This window comes from Oryctolagus cuniculus, chromosome X (assembly GCF_964237555.1).
Source record: "Oryctolagus cuniculus chromosome X, mOryCun1.1, whole genome shotgun sequence".
Taxonomy (NCBI): domain Eukaryota; kingdom Metazoa; phylum Chordata; class Mammalia; order Lagomorpha; family Leporidae; genus Oryctolagus; species Oryctolagus cuniculus.
In genome coordinates, this window is record NC_091453.1 from 77,907,971 (window position 1) to 77,924,917 (window position 16,947).

The 16,947-nt window shown below is 43.0% G+C and overlaps 1 long non-coding RNA gene and 1 pseudogene across 4 annotated transcripts in view; one reads left to right on the plus strand and one right to left on the minus strand.

The window, feature by feature from the left end:
• LOC127484884 (uncharacterized) overlaps positions 1 to 16,947 on the plus strand; it is a 239,703-nt gene that overhangs the window by 53,848 nt on the left and 168,908 nt on the right. The gene's annotated exons all lie outside the window — the stretch shown is intronic.
• Positions 2,258 to 16,947, minus strand: part of LOC100349282 (dynactin subunit 3-like) — a 37,449-nt pseudogene continuing 22,759 nt past the window's right edge.

A 16,947-nucleotide genomic window follows, 5' to 3' on the forward strand; every position in this document is an offset into this window, starting at 1 on the left:
GATTTATTTGTTTATTTATCTGAGAGGTAGTTACAGAGAGAGGGAGAGACAGGTCTTAAATCTGCTTGTTCACTCCCCAAATGGCCGCAACAACCGGAGCAGAGCTGATCCAAAGAAAGCCAGGAGCCAGGAGCCAGGAGCCAAGAGCTTCTTCCGGGTCTCCCACATGGGTGCAGAGGCCCAAGCACTTGGGCCATCTTCTACTGCTTTCCCAGGCCATAGCAGAGAGCTGGATGGGAAGTGGAGCAGCCGGGACTCAAACTGCTGTCCATTTGGGATGCCGGCACTGCAGGTGGTAGCTTTACTCACAACGCCATAGCACCAGCCCCTGCATTTTTAAAAATATAAATGTTTTACCCAGTAACAAATGTACGGAATTTATTACTCCTAGGAAGAGATCCAGCTAGAAAAACTTGGAAAGCAGGATTGAAAGTTTTCGGTATATTCATGTAAATCAAATAAAAATGATGGAGTACTTACTGTATTTTAGGGACTCATGATGTGGAGATGATGACATGGTTCCTGGGCTCAGGGAACCAACTGGCAATATTGATATGATTCAAAATGACATTATAGTGCTAAGAGAAAAACAGAGGCAGATAATCAAGTTCTCCAGTGATAGGGGAAAATATATAATTGATTATCTCTGTTAAGGAAAAATGGGAGTAAGGGAAAACTTCTCCAACAGATGAATCTTTTTTAAAAAAGATTTTTATTTATTTATTGGAGAAGTAGAGCTAAGAGAGAGAGAAAGGAAGAGACACAGAGAGAAAAGTCTTCCATCTGCTAGTTCACTCCCTGAATGGCTGCAATGGCCGGACCTGGGCCATTCTGAAGCAGGGAACCAGGTGCTTCTTTCAGGTCTCCAATGTGGGCACAGGAGCCCAAGCATTTGGGGAATCCTCCACCACTTTCCCAGGCCATTACCAGGGAGTTGGGTTAGAAGCAGAGCAGCAGCAACACAAATTGGTGCCCATATGGGATGCCGGTGCTGCAGGTGGAATCTTAGCCTACTATGCCCTGGCGTAGGTCCCAGATGAATCTTCTAATTGTTCATGTTTATGGGCTAGTATTATGTGTATACAATGTATAATGATCAAACAGTGGACATTTGCATTTCCTTTAACAGATTATTCTTTTTTAAAAAAATTATTAAATCTCATTTGCTAGTTCACTCTCCAGATGCCTGCAATGGTTGGGACTGGGACTGGGCTGGACTGAGGCCAGGAGCAGGCAACTCCATGTGAGTCTCCCATGTGGGTGGCAGGAAGCCGATTACTTCATTCATCACCTGCTGCCTTCCAGGCTCTGCATTAGCAGGAAGCTGAAGTCAGGAGCTGGAGCCACATATTGAACTCAGGTATTCCAATACGGGACACAAGTGTTTTAATGGACACTAGGCTAAATGCCTGCCCCCTTAACAAATTTTTGATAGAAAAAAGGCTATAGATCTCCCTGGAAAAATAAACTTATGAGAATGCATACCAACACCATTTTAAGAATTCCTGCAGCATGGTGCTATTCTTGAGCATAAGCTAAGGCTCTGTGAGTACTTTCGGTGGATGATTTCTCCCTGAACACTGGGATGGAGCTTCTACACACTTATGATTCTAAAGGTTGTAGAGGATGGAATATGATTTGCTAATAAAGATAACTCCTGAACCCATTGGAACATTACTTTTACTTATTTATTTACTTATTTATTTGAGAGAAATTTTTCCATGCACTGTTTCCCTCCCTAAATGTCTGCAATAGCTGGGGTTGGGCCTGGCCCAAGCCCACAGCTGGAAACTCCATGCAGGTCTCCCAGGTGGGTAGCAAGGACCCAACTATTGGAGCCATCAGCTGCTGTCTCCCAAGGTGTGCACCACTAGGAAGCTAGAATCAGGAGGGAAGCTGTGGCTTGAAGCCAGGTACTCTGATGTGGGATGCAAGTATTCCAAGTAATATCTGAACTGCTAGGCTAAACACCAGTGCCCAAAGGGACATTTTGATGAATTTGGAGGGGTAATTGACCTTTTTCTTTTTCTCCTTTTAGAAAAATCTTTGTAATTTATTGTTACACTGTACAAGAAGTTGAAGGGGTTGGTGGTAGTTGCGGTGAAAATCATAAATCTCAGGTAACTTGACTTCTAAGTGCAGATAGGCAGTCCTTGAGTCAATGAATACAAAGCTGCCTCTGCCTTGTTACAAAGACAGCTGGCAGTGGGCCCTGGAGCCTGGCTTCCCTGACCCACCCTGGGATGGGGAGCAGCTGTCACTTCTCTGCTGGCTTCATTTGTTTGGCAGCCTCTAGCTGGCAAGGCTTTGCTTGGAGAGCAGCATCGTAGTCTTGTAGTTCTCCAGGAGAGCTTTGGACTCCTCTGGGATCTGCATCCACTGATCCTGCTGGCGGATGTGGATCTGGGCCAAGAGCCACAGGCAGGTGTCATGCTCAGGAACGGCTTTGAACTGAGCACTGTCCAGTATGGGAGCCAAGGCGTCTACCTGCGCCAGTTGTGCAGCCAGGGAGAAGAGAAGCTGCTCCTCTGTTAAGATGAACTGCAGCTCAAAGGCATCAGATAATGGCCCTGCAGTTGATGTCCTCAGGATCCAGGTATTGATCAGGTCTTCAACTTGTTTGTACAGAATCTTCACCTTCTTTTGCCTGTTAGGTATGTCCCCCAAAGCCACCTTCACCTTGACCAGGCCGTAAGCTACCTTATGTGCCCAACCCAACCCGTCTCATATACCCAGTGCTCCTGCTCCTCTACTCAGGCCTATAGCCACTGCATGTCCCTCAGAGCCACAATCTCTACTGCCACCCAAATCTTTTACAAAAATTTTATTTAAGGTATGGAAATTTCATGTATTTCAAGTGTACAGATTCAGGAACACAGTGATCCTTCCTACTCTACCCTTCCTCCTGTCCTCGATCCCACCCTTCTTCCTCCTCCCTCTCTTATTCCCACTCTTAATTTTTACAAAGATCAGTTTTCAGTTTACTTTATACTCATAAGAGTAACTCTAAGTAAAGAGTTCAACAGATAGTATGAAGAAAACACTGTTCTTCAACAGTAGAGATGAGGGCCGTAAACAATCATCAAATCTCAAAATGTCAATTTCACTCCTATACATTACATTTTAGGTACTCCTTTTTTTTTTTTTTAAGATTTATTTGCTTATTTGAAAGGCAGAGTTACACAGAGGCAGAGGTAAAGAGAGAGGTCTTCCATCTGCCAGCCAGGAGCCAGGATCTTCTTCTGGGTCTCCCATGCAGGAGCAGAGGCCCAAGGACTTGGGCCATCTTCCACTGCTTTCCCAGGCCACAGCAGAGAGCAGGATCAGAAGTGGAGCAGCTGGAACTTGAACCAGTGCCCATGTGGGATGCCAGCACTGCAGGCAGTGGCTTTACCTGTCACCACAGCGCCAGCCCCAAGGTACTCTATTAGTTACCACAGGGAAAACATGATATCTATCTTTTGGGACTAGCTTATTTCACTAAGTATAATGATTTCCACTTGCATCCATTTTGTTGCAAAAGATAGGATTTTATTTTTTTTAACTGCAGAGTAGTATTCTATACTATATATATACCATAATTTCTTTATCCAGTCATCAGTTGGTGGACATCTGGATTGATTCCATATCTTAGCCGTTGTGAATTAAGCTGTAGTGAACATGGGGGAACAGATAACTCTTTCATTGCTGATTTCATTTTGTTTGGGTAAATCCACAGGAGTGGGATGGATGGATTGTATGATAGACCTATTTTCAGATTTCTAAGGGATCTCCATACTGTCTTCCACAATGGCTGAACTAGTTTACATTCCCACCAACAGTGGATTTGGTACCTTTATCCCCACATCCTCACCAGCATTATTGTTATCCAAACTTTTTCTAAAAATGCTGGAGAATAAATATATGGTTTCTGTGACCACTACTGACATATACAATTGTAATGCAAAAACAGCCATAGTAAATCCATCAGTGAATGAATAAGCATAACTGCATTCCAGTACAACTTCATTTACAACACCAGGTTGTGGGCCTTCAGGCCATAGATTGCTGACCCTTGGATCAGAGAGTGGTCTAAAAGATATCAAGCTGTATATATGCGCTTGTGTTCAAACCTGAATCCCCTGGAGGCACTCCTTGTAATAAAAGCATAGACTATCACTACAGGCAGAGACAATTGAAATTGGAAGACCTGGTTTAAATTCTACCTGTCATTTACTGTCTGTTTGATCTTGATCCTGGTACTTTAGCCAATTGAGCATCAGTTTCCTCACCAGTAACATAGACATAATAATGTCAGCTAGGCAAGGTTGTTGGGAAGCACGTGGTAGGTATTCAGTACATACCTCATAAACTGAACTTCTCAATGATCTTCAGTTCCCTGTCCCTGTTCCTTTCTTTTAGCCAACCTATCATGATAGAGAACCCCATCATGAACTTCAGTGCTATTTACTCTACAAGTCAGGTACAATTGCCTGGGCACATCAGCATGGTTGCAAAAGCATGAAGATGCCTTCTGGGAAATCTATCATCCCAAGTAAAAAGCATGCCACATATCTTGACTCAAGGACACATGAGCTGGTGTAAGGGGCTTTGTTAGATTGTGAGCCCATCAGAGTGTCTGTCACAGACATCATTTGGTACAGCCCCCTCGAAGTTATGACTGAGTCTTATGGGAAATGATTTCTAATAAAAGAACAAATAAAAGAAACCTTATTCTAACATTTGGGCAACTTCAGTATAAACAGCTTTGACAGCACTGTCGAAGATTCCACCACAGACTTTTAGCACCTTCTTTATTGGGCACTGACAAACCTGCTCATGGACAGTGCTGGCCTCCAGTCTACCTTTGCAGGTATAGTAGAGGTCTTGCTTTCAGTGATCATTGGCTATGATAATATATGAATGTACTTCAAAGAGTTAATTGGGGGGGGGGCGCTGTGGCACCAGCATTAAAGCCCCAGCCTGCAGCGTTGGCATCCCATATAGCAATGGTTTGTGTCCTGGCTGCTCCATTTCCGATCCAACTCTCTGCTGTGGCCTGGGAAAGCAGTGGGGTATGGCCCTCGTCCTTGGGCCCCTGCACCCACGTGGGAGACCCGGAAAAAGCTCCTAGCTTTGGATCAGGCTTAGCTCTGACCATTGCAGCCATCTGGGGAGTGAACCAGTGGATGGAAGACCTCTCTCTCTCTTTCTGGCTCTACCTCTCATTGTAACTCTCTTTCAAATAAATGAAATAAATTGTTAAAAAAAGTTAATGGGAAATATCTTACTAAAAATATGCATGGGTCTCAAAAATTATTTTTGCACCAAAATAAACTTATCTTTCAATTTCATTTTTCCATGAACTTTCTGAAGTACCTGCATGCATCTCTAGAGGCTAACTCTAAAAGAGAAGAAGAAAAGTGGGAGGCGTGAGTGCCAGACTCCAGAGAACTTGTGAGATGTTTTCCAGAATTTTTGTGGGAAGAGGGGAATGTAGGGACTTGGAGAATGCATGGGTAGGGAATGAGGAGGAAGTTCCTAGAGAGTGCAAGGGGATAGAGCCAGAAAAATACCAACTCGTGATTTTTCTTTCCTGTAAGGCTCCTGTGATATTGGCAATACTATTTACTTTCCCTAAAAACCCTGTACTTCGTGGCCCTTTGATCTTTCCATGTAGATTCCCTCTCCCCACAGTAGTATCTTTACTGTCATGGTTTTCCTCCCTAAAGGCTCTGCTTCATGTTTTTAGCTTATCCAAAGGTTCATTTTTAGTCCACTTTTATTTTAAGGCATATTACCCTGGATTCAGGATGGTCTGTGTTCCATTAGGGAGTTCCTTTCAAAATTGCTCCAATGTCATAGTATGAGGACCCCATGGTGCTCATTGGGGAACTTTAAGAAATGATATTTTGTCATTCAATTCCACCGCCTAATTGTGAGAAGAATGCAGTAATAGCAGAATCACAGCTCCTATCATGAAAAGCTCTTCAGGTGTATCAGTACTCTACTAACCTCCTTGCCTGTGTGAGTTGGTCACCTCTCACTAGAACCCTATGCAATATGTGCTGCATTGAAACAGGGGCTCAGCAAAGCTCAGAAACTTGCAGATTTATACCCTGGGCTTCAAAGCTCATATTAACTACTATGTCATCTGTCTTTCCCTGGTGAGCAATTATAGAAATGGAAAACATGGCAAGAGGACAAGTTGGTAGCATTAACTAAAATGTCTAGATTACGTATATGGATTCAAGCACACACAAAAGAAACTGATGAGTACACATGTTTGTGTGTTTCACTAATATTCCTTTTTTTTAAAAAAAAGAGATTTATTTATTTATTTATTTATTTGAGAGGCAGAGGTAGAGACAGAGAGAGAGGTCTTCCATCTGCTAGTTCACTCCCCAGATGGCCGCAACAGCTTGAGCTGGGCCGATCTGAAGCCACGAGACAGAAGCTTCTTCCAGGTCTCCCACGCAGGTGCAGGGGCCCAAGGGCTTGGGTCATCTTCTACTACTTTCCCAGGCCGTAGCAGAGAGCTGGATTGGAAGTGGAGCAGCCGGGACTTGAAGCGTCACCCATGTGGGGTGCCGGCACTGCAGGCAGCGGCTTTACTTGCTACGCCACAGCGCCTGCCCCTCACTAATGTTCCTTTGCACACCATAGTGTCACTGGCCCTGTGTCCCCCCAGGCCTGTTTACAGTAACTGTACTTCCTTCTCCCTCTGAGATTCATTTGGAGGCATCAGTTGATGCCAAATGGTGTATCATTAGCTATTAGCAGCTGCTACAAACAAAGAAAAGGAACTATATTCTTTAGGGCGCATTTTGGAATACTTCAGGAAACTGCTCTTAGAAGAGGAAATGCACTTTAATCATTCCTTTTTCAGTTCCCTTCACAAAACTTGAGATCTTCACAGTTTTAAAGAGCAGAGTCTTGGCAATGTTAACCATAAGGGTGTCTAAAGCTTGTTTGGTTTCTTCTAACACTCTTTCTTGGGCCAAAATGTCAGGCCTACTCACGCTGCAGAATATTCCTTATCTTTGTTACCACCTTTTCATTGCTATTCCTTAGAAGATGAAGAGTTCCTCCTTTAGATAGCAGTGCCTCCCAGAATTGGCATTTTCTTCCCTCCACATTGTGACACATCTCAGGTTCCAAAGCTAGCTAGGGAAATGGTAATTGCTCAGATATGGCCGGAGCCAAGCCTCACAGGACTGTCTACCAATTTGTGTCTGTAGTTAGAAGCTCCATTAACTCTCAAGCCAGCCAGGTTGATTCTAAAGCCCCTGGATACTGAAAAAAAAAAAAAAAGTAGTTTTGAAATGGGCTCCAGGCATAAGCCCAGGATTCTAGACTGATTAAAACATAGAAATTATCCTGCTCTCCTAGGGCTGGCATTGTGGCCCAGAGGATTAAGCCACCGCCTGTAATGGTAGTATCCCATATCAGATAGCTGGTTCTAATCCCAGCTCCTCTGCTTCTGATCCAGCTGTCTGCTAATATGCCACGGAAAACAGCTACCCCACTTAGGAGAACCAGATGAAGTTCCTGGTTTCTGGCTTTGGCCTGGCCCAGCCTTGGCTGTTGTGGACATTTGGGCAATGAACCAGGGGATAGAAGATCTCTCTGTCTTGTCTTTTCTCTCTGTTACCCTATCTTTAAGTAAATAAGTAAATAAATCTTGAAAATAAAAAAGAAGAAATTGCCCTGCTATCCTGTCTGGATTAATGTCCTCCAAATTCCCTGAATACAACTTTTTTTTTTAAATGTCTAATTGTCAAGGTTTTTTATTTTTTTTAAAGATTTGTTTATTTTATTCAAAAGGCAAAGTTAGAGAAGCAGAAGGAGAGAGAGAGAGAGAGAGAGAGAGAGATCGATCTTCTATTTCTATTTGCTGGTTCACTCCCCAAATGACCACAACAGCCAAAGCTGGACCAATCCAAAGCCAGGAGCCAGGAGTTTCCTCCTAGTCTCCCATGTGGGTGTAGGGACCCAAATACTTGGGCCATCCTCTGCTGCTTTCCGGATTGGAAGTGGAACAGCTGGAAATGGAACTGTGTTCATATGGGCAGTGGTTTTACCCAGTATGCCACCACACTGGCCCCCTGAATACAACTTTAACCCCAGCACTTGACCTAGGTCAGACTACAGGAGCTGCTCTTGAGTTACAAGTTGGTTCTTGTCACATCTGTCCTTTCTCATTATGTCTTCCTTTTTCATAAAAGATTAATAAACTTTTAAAAATTCAGTTTCATTTTATTTGAAATACAGAGATGCACATAGAGAGATAGAGAAATAGATCTCCCACCGACTGGTTCATTCTCTAAATGCCCACAACAGGTAGGGCTGGACCAGCTCAAAACCAGGAGCCCAGAATTCAATCCAGGTCTCCCATTTGCATAATAGGGACATAACTACTTAAGCCATCCCTTGCTACCTCCCAGGGTGTACATTAGAGGGAGATGGATCAGAAGCAGAAGAGCTGGGACTTGAACCCAGGCACTCTGATATGGGATGTGGGTGCTCAGGTGGCGTCTTAACCACTGAGCCAAAGGCCTGCCCCTTGTCATATCTTCCTATGGTCTGAACCGAGAATGCACTTAACTTCTAGATTGCACATTTGTATTTTGTCTCATGACTCAATAGCCATATTGCCTGCATTTTCTTCAGCATACATAAAATTGCATTTCATAGAATGTAATGGAGCTACTTAAACAATGAGGATGATTTTACAGAGGCATGAGTCATCACATCTTCAGTACATAATGTAATTGGTGTACAATATCAAAGAAAGAAGCCTGTGAGGTCAGATCATTGTATGTTCATTAAAACCCTGGGACGAGAGAAGGGACCGTTATAGGGTGTGTTTCCTTTTAAACTTAGCCTTCAAAACATTTTTAAAAATCTCAAGCAATAAATTGAAAATCTTATTCTTCAGTGCGAAGATTCAGGTATAGCTGACTCATGAAGTGTTAGTTTAAATCTCTTTTGGGGAACCTAAATTGTCAAAAAATATGTGAGAACCCACAGGCTAATTGAAACACAAAGTCCTCCCAAGGCAAATGCTAAAATACAAATGGTGTCTTATCTCCCTGGTTCCAATTTTCTCGAAGTTGCTGCCTGGTGAGAAAAACCTTCTTTCACAACTGCCTGCTACACAGACGCATCTTTGTTAAATTGAAAGTCCTTTATCAGAAAGTTTCCCTTAAATGAAATTTCTAGAAGATCATTTGAAGAAAGAGCAGCTGGACATTTATGTTTAGTAACATTCTCTTCAGAGAATGTGATCAGAGGCCTAGGCTTCATGCCAAGTTATGAAGACAGAACTTAGGAGAATGATATTGTAATGAGACAAAATATATCTTTGGCCCTGTCATCTTACTTTTTTTTTTTTTTTTTTTTTTTTTTGGCCACACCTAGGTTTTCGCTATCTAGAGGCATCTTTACATGGATGTTTCAAATTTGGGTTACCTCAAACCCTTTGTTTAAAAATAAACTCATCATTTCCCAGCTTTCTGCTTCTCTTTATGGTATTCATCTGTGCTTTCAACGTAGAAATGTTGACGTCGCCTTGAATGCATACTTTCTTTCCTTAACAAACATTTCTTGAGTACTTTCCTTGAACCAAGTTCCATGCAAATCCAGAGGCATGGTGGCAGCTCTCAAGGTGCTCCATATTCAGATCATAACTGAATTGTACGGCACCTGATTGCACAAAGGCATGTAGAAAAGAATGGTTGCTACTGTTATTTTTAATATTGCATTTTTTATGTGTTAGCTTCCTTCTGTTTTCACTATGTGAACGCTGGCTCTTCAAACTTGGTGCTAAAATTATTGCAACAACTTTTCCAGGTCTTTAAAGCATATCAGTAGTTACATCTGATTATTTTAGTCTTGTTCATTAGTCTACTTGCTGAATTTGCTGTTTTGGAACCTTGATTTCCAGTATTTCGTGAACATTATGAGCCCTATCTGTCTTGTGTCCAATTCTGCAGAAGCAGAGCCTCACAGGGATTTGGTTGCCTATGATGTGTTGAGGAAATGCTCATTGGAAAACACTTGTGAGAGAAGGCAGGATAGGGCGAGAAAACAACAAGAAACGAAATTGTCTCTGATGAAGTCTAGCCTTGGTCTGCTGTGTGGAGGTAGGGTACTGGGGCACAAACCATGGGTAGGGTTGTCTACACTTTTGGCAAGAAGTCAGCCTTATGTACCTGTCTCAATTTTTCCTAAGTTCTGAGCCATCCCTGTGCTGGGACAGAACATGCAGGGGGAGGCAGCTCTGACAGCTGAGAGCGATTCTCCCGAGAAAAGAGGAAGAGCTGTGAGACTTCAGGAGCCAGCTCTGCAGCAGCTGCATCATGCCATGCTGGTGAGAGTTGGGTAGACACTAACAGGCCCGTGTCTATCAGTGATTTCCAAACTTTAGTATGCATCAGAACCACCTGGTGGGCTTGTTAAACCAGAGACTGCTGGGCCCTAGGCCCAATCTCTGATTCCCTTGTTCTGTCTGAGGTAAAGCTTGAGACTTTGCATTGCTAACAAGTTTCCAGGCAATGTTGATGCTGTTGCATTCTGCGTAACACTTTGAGAGCCACTGATCCATGCAGAAAAATAGCTCACATAGGGCGGGCATCGTGGTGCAGTGGAATAACCTGCAGCTTGCAACACAGGCATCCCATATCAGAGTGCTGGTTTTAGTCCTGGCTGCTCCACTTCTGATTCAGTTACCTGGTAATGAGTCTGGGGAAGCAGTGGAAGATGGCCTGAGTGTGTGGGCTCCTGCACCCACACGGGAGACTTGGAAGAAGCTCCTGGCTCCTGGCTTCGGCCTGGCCCAGCTCCGGCCATTGTGGCCATTTGGGGAGTGAACCAGCAGATGAATAATATCTTTCCTTCCCTCCCTCCTTCCCTCTTCTGTAACTGTGTCTTTCAAATAAATAAATATTTAAAAAATTATGCAGATAAGCCAATACAGAGAATCACAAATTTATCTAAACAGAAACCCATGATCCAAAACTGGTACTAGGGTAGGAAAATCTGAACTGTAATTGAGGAATTGCCAAAGGTTCAGTGTGTATAATTGTAAGTTTAAAACTCCAGGAAGATCCAGTTGTTATGGGACCTGACAGGTCTATGAATTTTAGCAACAGAGAGAGAGATGAAAAGGAACCATTTTGAAATATGCCAGAACATTCAATTTTTCAGAAACTCTGTTTGTTTGAAAGGCAGAAAGAGAGAGTGAGAAAGAGATAGCTCTTTCATCCACTGGTTTACTTTCAAAATGCCCACAATAGTCAGGATTGGGCCAGGTCAAAGCCAGGAGCCAGGAACTCCACCCAGGTTACCTGTGTGGCAAGAACCCCAAGTACCTGGGCCATCACCTGCTGCCTCCCACCTCCAGCTGCATTAGCAGGAAGCTGGGTTGGAAGCAGAGGTGAGACTGGATCCCAGGCACTCTGGTATGAGATGAAGGCATCCCAAGTAACAGCTTAACTAGGTTTTATCAGTATCCAGATGGCCAGGGAAAAGGTAGATACCCAACTCCAGCAATTCTAGGGCTGAGAAGCACTTGGGAAGTTCAGGTTAGAGGCAGAGGCTCACTAAGACTGAGACCTAACCAGAGGAGTGTGGAATGCTTCCCCTCCCCCACATGTTACTCCCACATTATTCAAGGTGTACATCATGTTCCCTACTTAGAAAAAATTACAAGGCATACAAAAAGGCAAAAATTACATTTTGAAGAGACTGAACTAGTGTTAGAACTACACTCATGTATGGCAGGAATGTTGGAATTATCAGACCACGAATTTAAAAAGTGATATGATTAATGTGCTGGGGGCTTTAATGGAAAAAGCAGGCAATATTTTTTTAAGACTTATTTATTTATTTATTTGACAGGTAGAGTTACAGACAGTGAGAGAGAGAGAGAGAAAGGTCTTCCTTCTGTTGGTTCACCCCCCAAAATGGCCACTACGGCCAGCACACTGTGCCGATCCAAAGCCAGGAGCCAGGCGCCTCCTCCTGGTCTCCCACGCGGGTGCAGGGGCCCAAGCACTTGGGCCATCCTCCACTGCCTTCCTGGGCCACAGCAGAGAGCTGGACTGGAAGAGGGGCAGCCGGGACTAGAACCTGGTGCCCATATGGGATGCCGGCACCACAGGTAGAGGATTAGCCAAGTGAGCCATGGCGCCAGGCCCGAAAAGCAGGCAATATTAAAAACAAACAAACAAACAAAAACAAAAAAAACAGATGGATGAAGTCAGCGCTGTGGCACAGTGGGTAAAGCTGCCACCTGCAGTGCCGGCATCCCATATGGATGCTGGTTCAAGACCCGGCTGCTCCACTTCTGATCCAGCTTTCAGCTTTGTCCTGCAAAAGCAATGGAAGATGGACCAAGTCCTTGGGCCCCTGCACCTGCATGGGAAGACCCGGAAGGAGCTCCTGGCTCCTGGCTTTGTATCAGAGCAGCTCCGGCCGTTGTGGCCAATTGGGGAGTGAACCAGCAGGTGGAAGACTTCTCTCTCTCTCTCTCTCTCTCTCTGACTCTCCTCTCTCTGTGTTACTCTGACTTTCAAATAAATAAATGTCTTTTTAAAAAATGGATAATATAAGCAAAGAGATAGAAATTTTGAGAAAGGGTCAAAAACAAATGCTAATGATCAAAAACACTAACAACAATGAAGAAATGTCTTTAAATGGGCTCCTTGGTAAAATGCTCATGGCTAAGGAAAGAATCTCTGAGTTTGAGGACATAACAATAGAAATTTCCAAAACTGAAAAGGCACAAAAAGGGCTATATACAAAGAAAAGAATGAGCTGTGGGATAACTTCAAAATGTATAACTTATATGAGTATTGGAGATACCAGTGGGAGAAGACAGAGAAGGGAACAGAAGAAATTTTAGACTCAATAATGATTGAAAATTTCCCAAAGATAATGTCAGACATCAGTGCACAAATCCAGGACTGCCAAGCATGATTAATGGCAAAAATACATACCTATACACATCATATGCCAACTGCAGAAAATCAAAGACAAGGGATAAATTCTTGAAAGAAGCTGTGGGGGGAGGGGGAGACCTATCTTATCTATAGGAGAGCAAAGATGATAATTACATTTAACTGATATTATTTTTAGAAAGATTATTTATTTGAAAGGTGAATTACAGAGAGGGACAGGCAGAATCAGAAACAGGGAAGTCTTCCATCTGCTGGTTCACTTCCCAAATGGCCACAACAGCCATGGTTGGGCCAGGCTGAAGCCAGGAGCCTGGAGCTGCTTCTGGGTCTCCCACATGGGTGCAAGGTCTCATTCTGCTGCTGTTTACCAGGCACATCAGCAGGGAGCTGGATGGGAAGCGGAGCAGCCAGGACTCGAACCCACATGGGATACTGGTGCTACAGGCAACGGCTTTACGCACTATGCCACAGAGCCGGCCCCTGCTGATATTCGTGACATCTACATTACTTCATCCAACAGCAAGATGTATTCTTCTCAAGCTCATGTGGAATGTTCACCAGGACAGACCACATTCTGCTCCTTAAAATATACCTTAACAAATTGAATAGAATAGAAATCATAAACTGCTGCTCTCAGATTACAATGGAATTAAACTAGAAAACAGATAGCTGGAACATCTCCAAATACTTGGAGATTAAACAACATACCGTAAAAAATCCATGAGCCAATGAAGAAATCTCAAGAGAAATTAAAATATATTTTGAGCTGAATGAAAATACAACTCATTGAAATTTGTGAGATGCAGCAAAAGCAGTGCTACAGGAAACTTATAGCATGGACTGCAAATATTAGAAAAGAACGGAAGGAGACATTTGGCATAGCAGTTAAGCTGCCTCTTGAGACACCTATTTCCCATATTGGAGTGCCTAGACTTTAGGTCTGGATCCCCTCTCCTTTCCAGCTTTCTGCACCCTGGGAGGCAGTGGGTGATGACTCAACTCGGGGCACTGGGATTGAGTTCCCAGCTCTTGGCCTCAGCCTGGCCTAGTCCTGGCTGTTGCAGGCATTTGGGGAATGACCCAGTGGATGTGAGATCTCTCTTTGACATATACTCTATCTCTCGTCCCCTCCCACTTTCCCTCCCTCTCTCTTCCAAATAAATTAAATCTAAAAAAATAAGAAAAATCTAAAACCAATCAACTAAGGTTCTACCCTAGGAACCTAGTAAAAGAAGAGCAAATGAAGTCCAAAGTGAGAAGAAAAGAAATAACAAAATTATAGCCAAAATAAATTCAATTGAAAATAGGAAAACAATGGAAAAGATCAACAAAAGCCAACATAAGTTCTCTTTAAAAGAAAATCAATAAGTTTGATGAACTTCTAGCCAGATTAAGAAAAAAAGAGGGAGAATACAAGTTATTAATATTAGAAATGAAAAAGATGTCACAATAGATCTCACATATATTCAGGGATAATAAAGGAATAGTATAAATAACTACACCTACAGATTTGATAACCTAACTGAAATGGATCAATTCTTTGAAAGACACATTCTGCCAAAACTCGGACAAGAAGAAATAGACGATATGAATAGGCCTATTAATGAAGTTGAGTCAGTAATTAGTGACTATCAGAAACAGAAAACACTAGACTTAGTTGGGTCCACTGGTAGGTTCTATTAAACATTTAAGGAAGAAATTATATCAACTTTCCTAAATTTCATTCAGAAAATATAAGCAGAGGGAATGTTTCCTAAATCATTCAAAGATGCCAACATTGCCTTATATCCAAGCAAGACAAGATTATAAGGAAAGGGGCCGGTGCCGTGGCTCACTTGGTTGATCCTCCGTCTGCGGTGCTGGCATCCCATGTGGGCACCGGGTTCTAGTCCTGGCTGCCCCTCTTCCAGTCCAGCTCTCTGCTGTGGCCCAGGAGGGCAGTGGAGGATGGCCCAAGTGCTTGGGCACCTGCACCCGCGTGGGAGACCAGGAGGAAGTACCTGGCTCCTGGCTCCGGATCGGCGTTGCTCTGGCCGTAGCGGCCATTTGGGGCGTGAACCAACGGAGGGAGGACCTCTCTCCCTTTACTATCTAACTTTATCTGTAAAATAAAAAAAAAAGATTATAAGGAAAGAAAACTACAGATCAATATTAGTCACACATATAGAAGCAAAAATCCTTAATAAAAGATTAGCAAATCAGGGATGGTGCTGTAGGGTAAAGCCGTCACCTACAGTGCCGGCATCCCATATGGGCACTGGCCTGAGTTCCGGCTGCTCCACTTCTGATCTAGCTCTCTGCTACTGTGCCTGGGAACACAGTAGAAAATGGCCCAAGTGCTTAGGCCTCTGCATCCTCTCCCCTCCCCTCCCCTCTGCCCTCTGCCCTCTACCCTCTACCCTCTACCCTCCACCCTCCCCTCTCTCTTTGCTTCTTTCTGCAACTCTGCCTTTCAAATAAATAAATCTTTTAAAAGTATATTAGCAAATTGAATTCAACAGTGTATGAAAAGAATTATATACCACATCCAAGTGGGATTTATCCTAAGTATGCAAGACTAATTTAACATTCAAAAATCAGTTAAAAGTAATCCATCACATCAGTTGGCTAAAGATAGATGCAGTAGATGTAGAAAAATGTTTTACAAAATCTAATACTCATTCATGACAAAAACTCTCAATAAATTAGGAATAAAGGGGAAGTTCCTCAACTTGATAGAAAATATCTACAAAAAATCTACAGCTAATTTAATGGTGAAAAAATAGTAGTTTCCACTACCATCAAGAACAAGATAAAGATGTCCTTCTGCCCCCCAGCATTCATTTTCAACCTTTTACTGGATATCCTGCTTAATTCAATAAGACATGAAAAGGAAATAAGAGATGTACTGATGAGAAAGTAATAAAACTGTCTTTCTTCACAGGTGAAATAATCATCTATGTAGAAAATTCGAGAATTGACCAGAAAAAAAATTTCTGGAACTAGTAAACAAGTGTAGCAAGTTTCTAGAATACAAGGTTAATTTAAAAAGGTCAGCACTCTCCTCTATACCAACAATGAACAATTGGAAAGTGAAATTAAAAAGTCAATAAACATTTTCATTAGCACTCCCAAAATGTAATCTCTAGGTAGAACTCTAACAAAATATGTAGAATATGTATGATGAAAAACATCAAAGAATCGCATAAATGGAGAGAGATTCCATGTTCATGGATAGGAAGATATTTCTTCTTACCTCCTTGATTTACAGATTAATCGCAACTGCAATCAAAATCTCCAGATTTTTTTATATGGACAACATGATCCTAACATTTATGTGCAGAGACAAAGGACCCAGAATAGCCAACACAGTGTTGAAGAAGAATAAATTCAGAAGATGACATAACCCAACCTTTTTTTTTTTTTTTTTTTGACAGGCAGAGTTAGACAGTGAGAGAGAGACAGAGAGAAATGTCTTCCTTTTTCCGTTGGTTCACCCCCCAAATGGCCGCCACGGCCAGCGCTTTGCGGCCGGCGTGCTGCACCAATCTGAAGCCAGGAGCCAGGTGCTTCCTCCTGGTCTCCCATGTGGGTGTAGGGCCCAAGGACCTGGGCCATCCTCCACTGCCTTCCCAGGCCACAGCAGAGAGCTGGATTGGAGGAGGAGCAACCGGGACAGAACTCAGTACCCCAATCGGGACTAGAACCCGGGGTGCTGGTGCCGCAGGCAGAGGATTAGCCAAGTGAGCCATGGCGCTGGCCATAACCCAACCTTGAGACATACTATAAAGCCACAGCAACTACAACAATGTGGTACTGATGAAGGAATAGACAAGCCAATGGAACAGAAGAGTGCCCAGAAATAGACCTTCACAAGTCTAATCAACTAATCTTTGTTAAAGGAGCAAAGTCAATACAATTGAGCAAAAATAATGTTTTCCTCAAATAGTGCCAGAATCACTGGACACCCACGTGCAAAAAAAAAAAAAAAAAATCTAGGCATGTACCATACACTCTTTCCCAA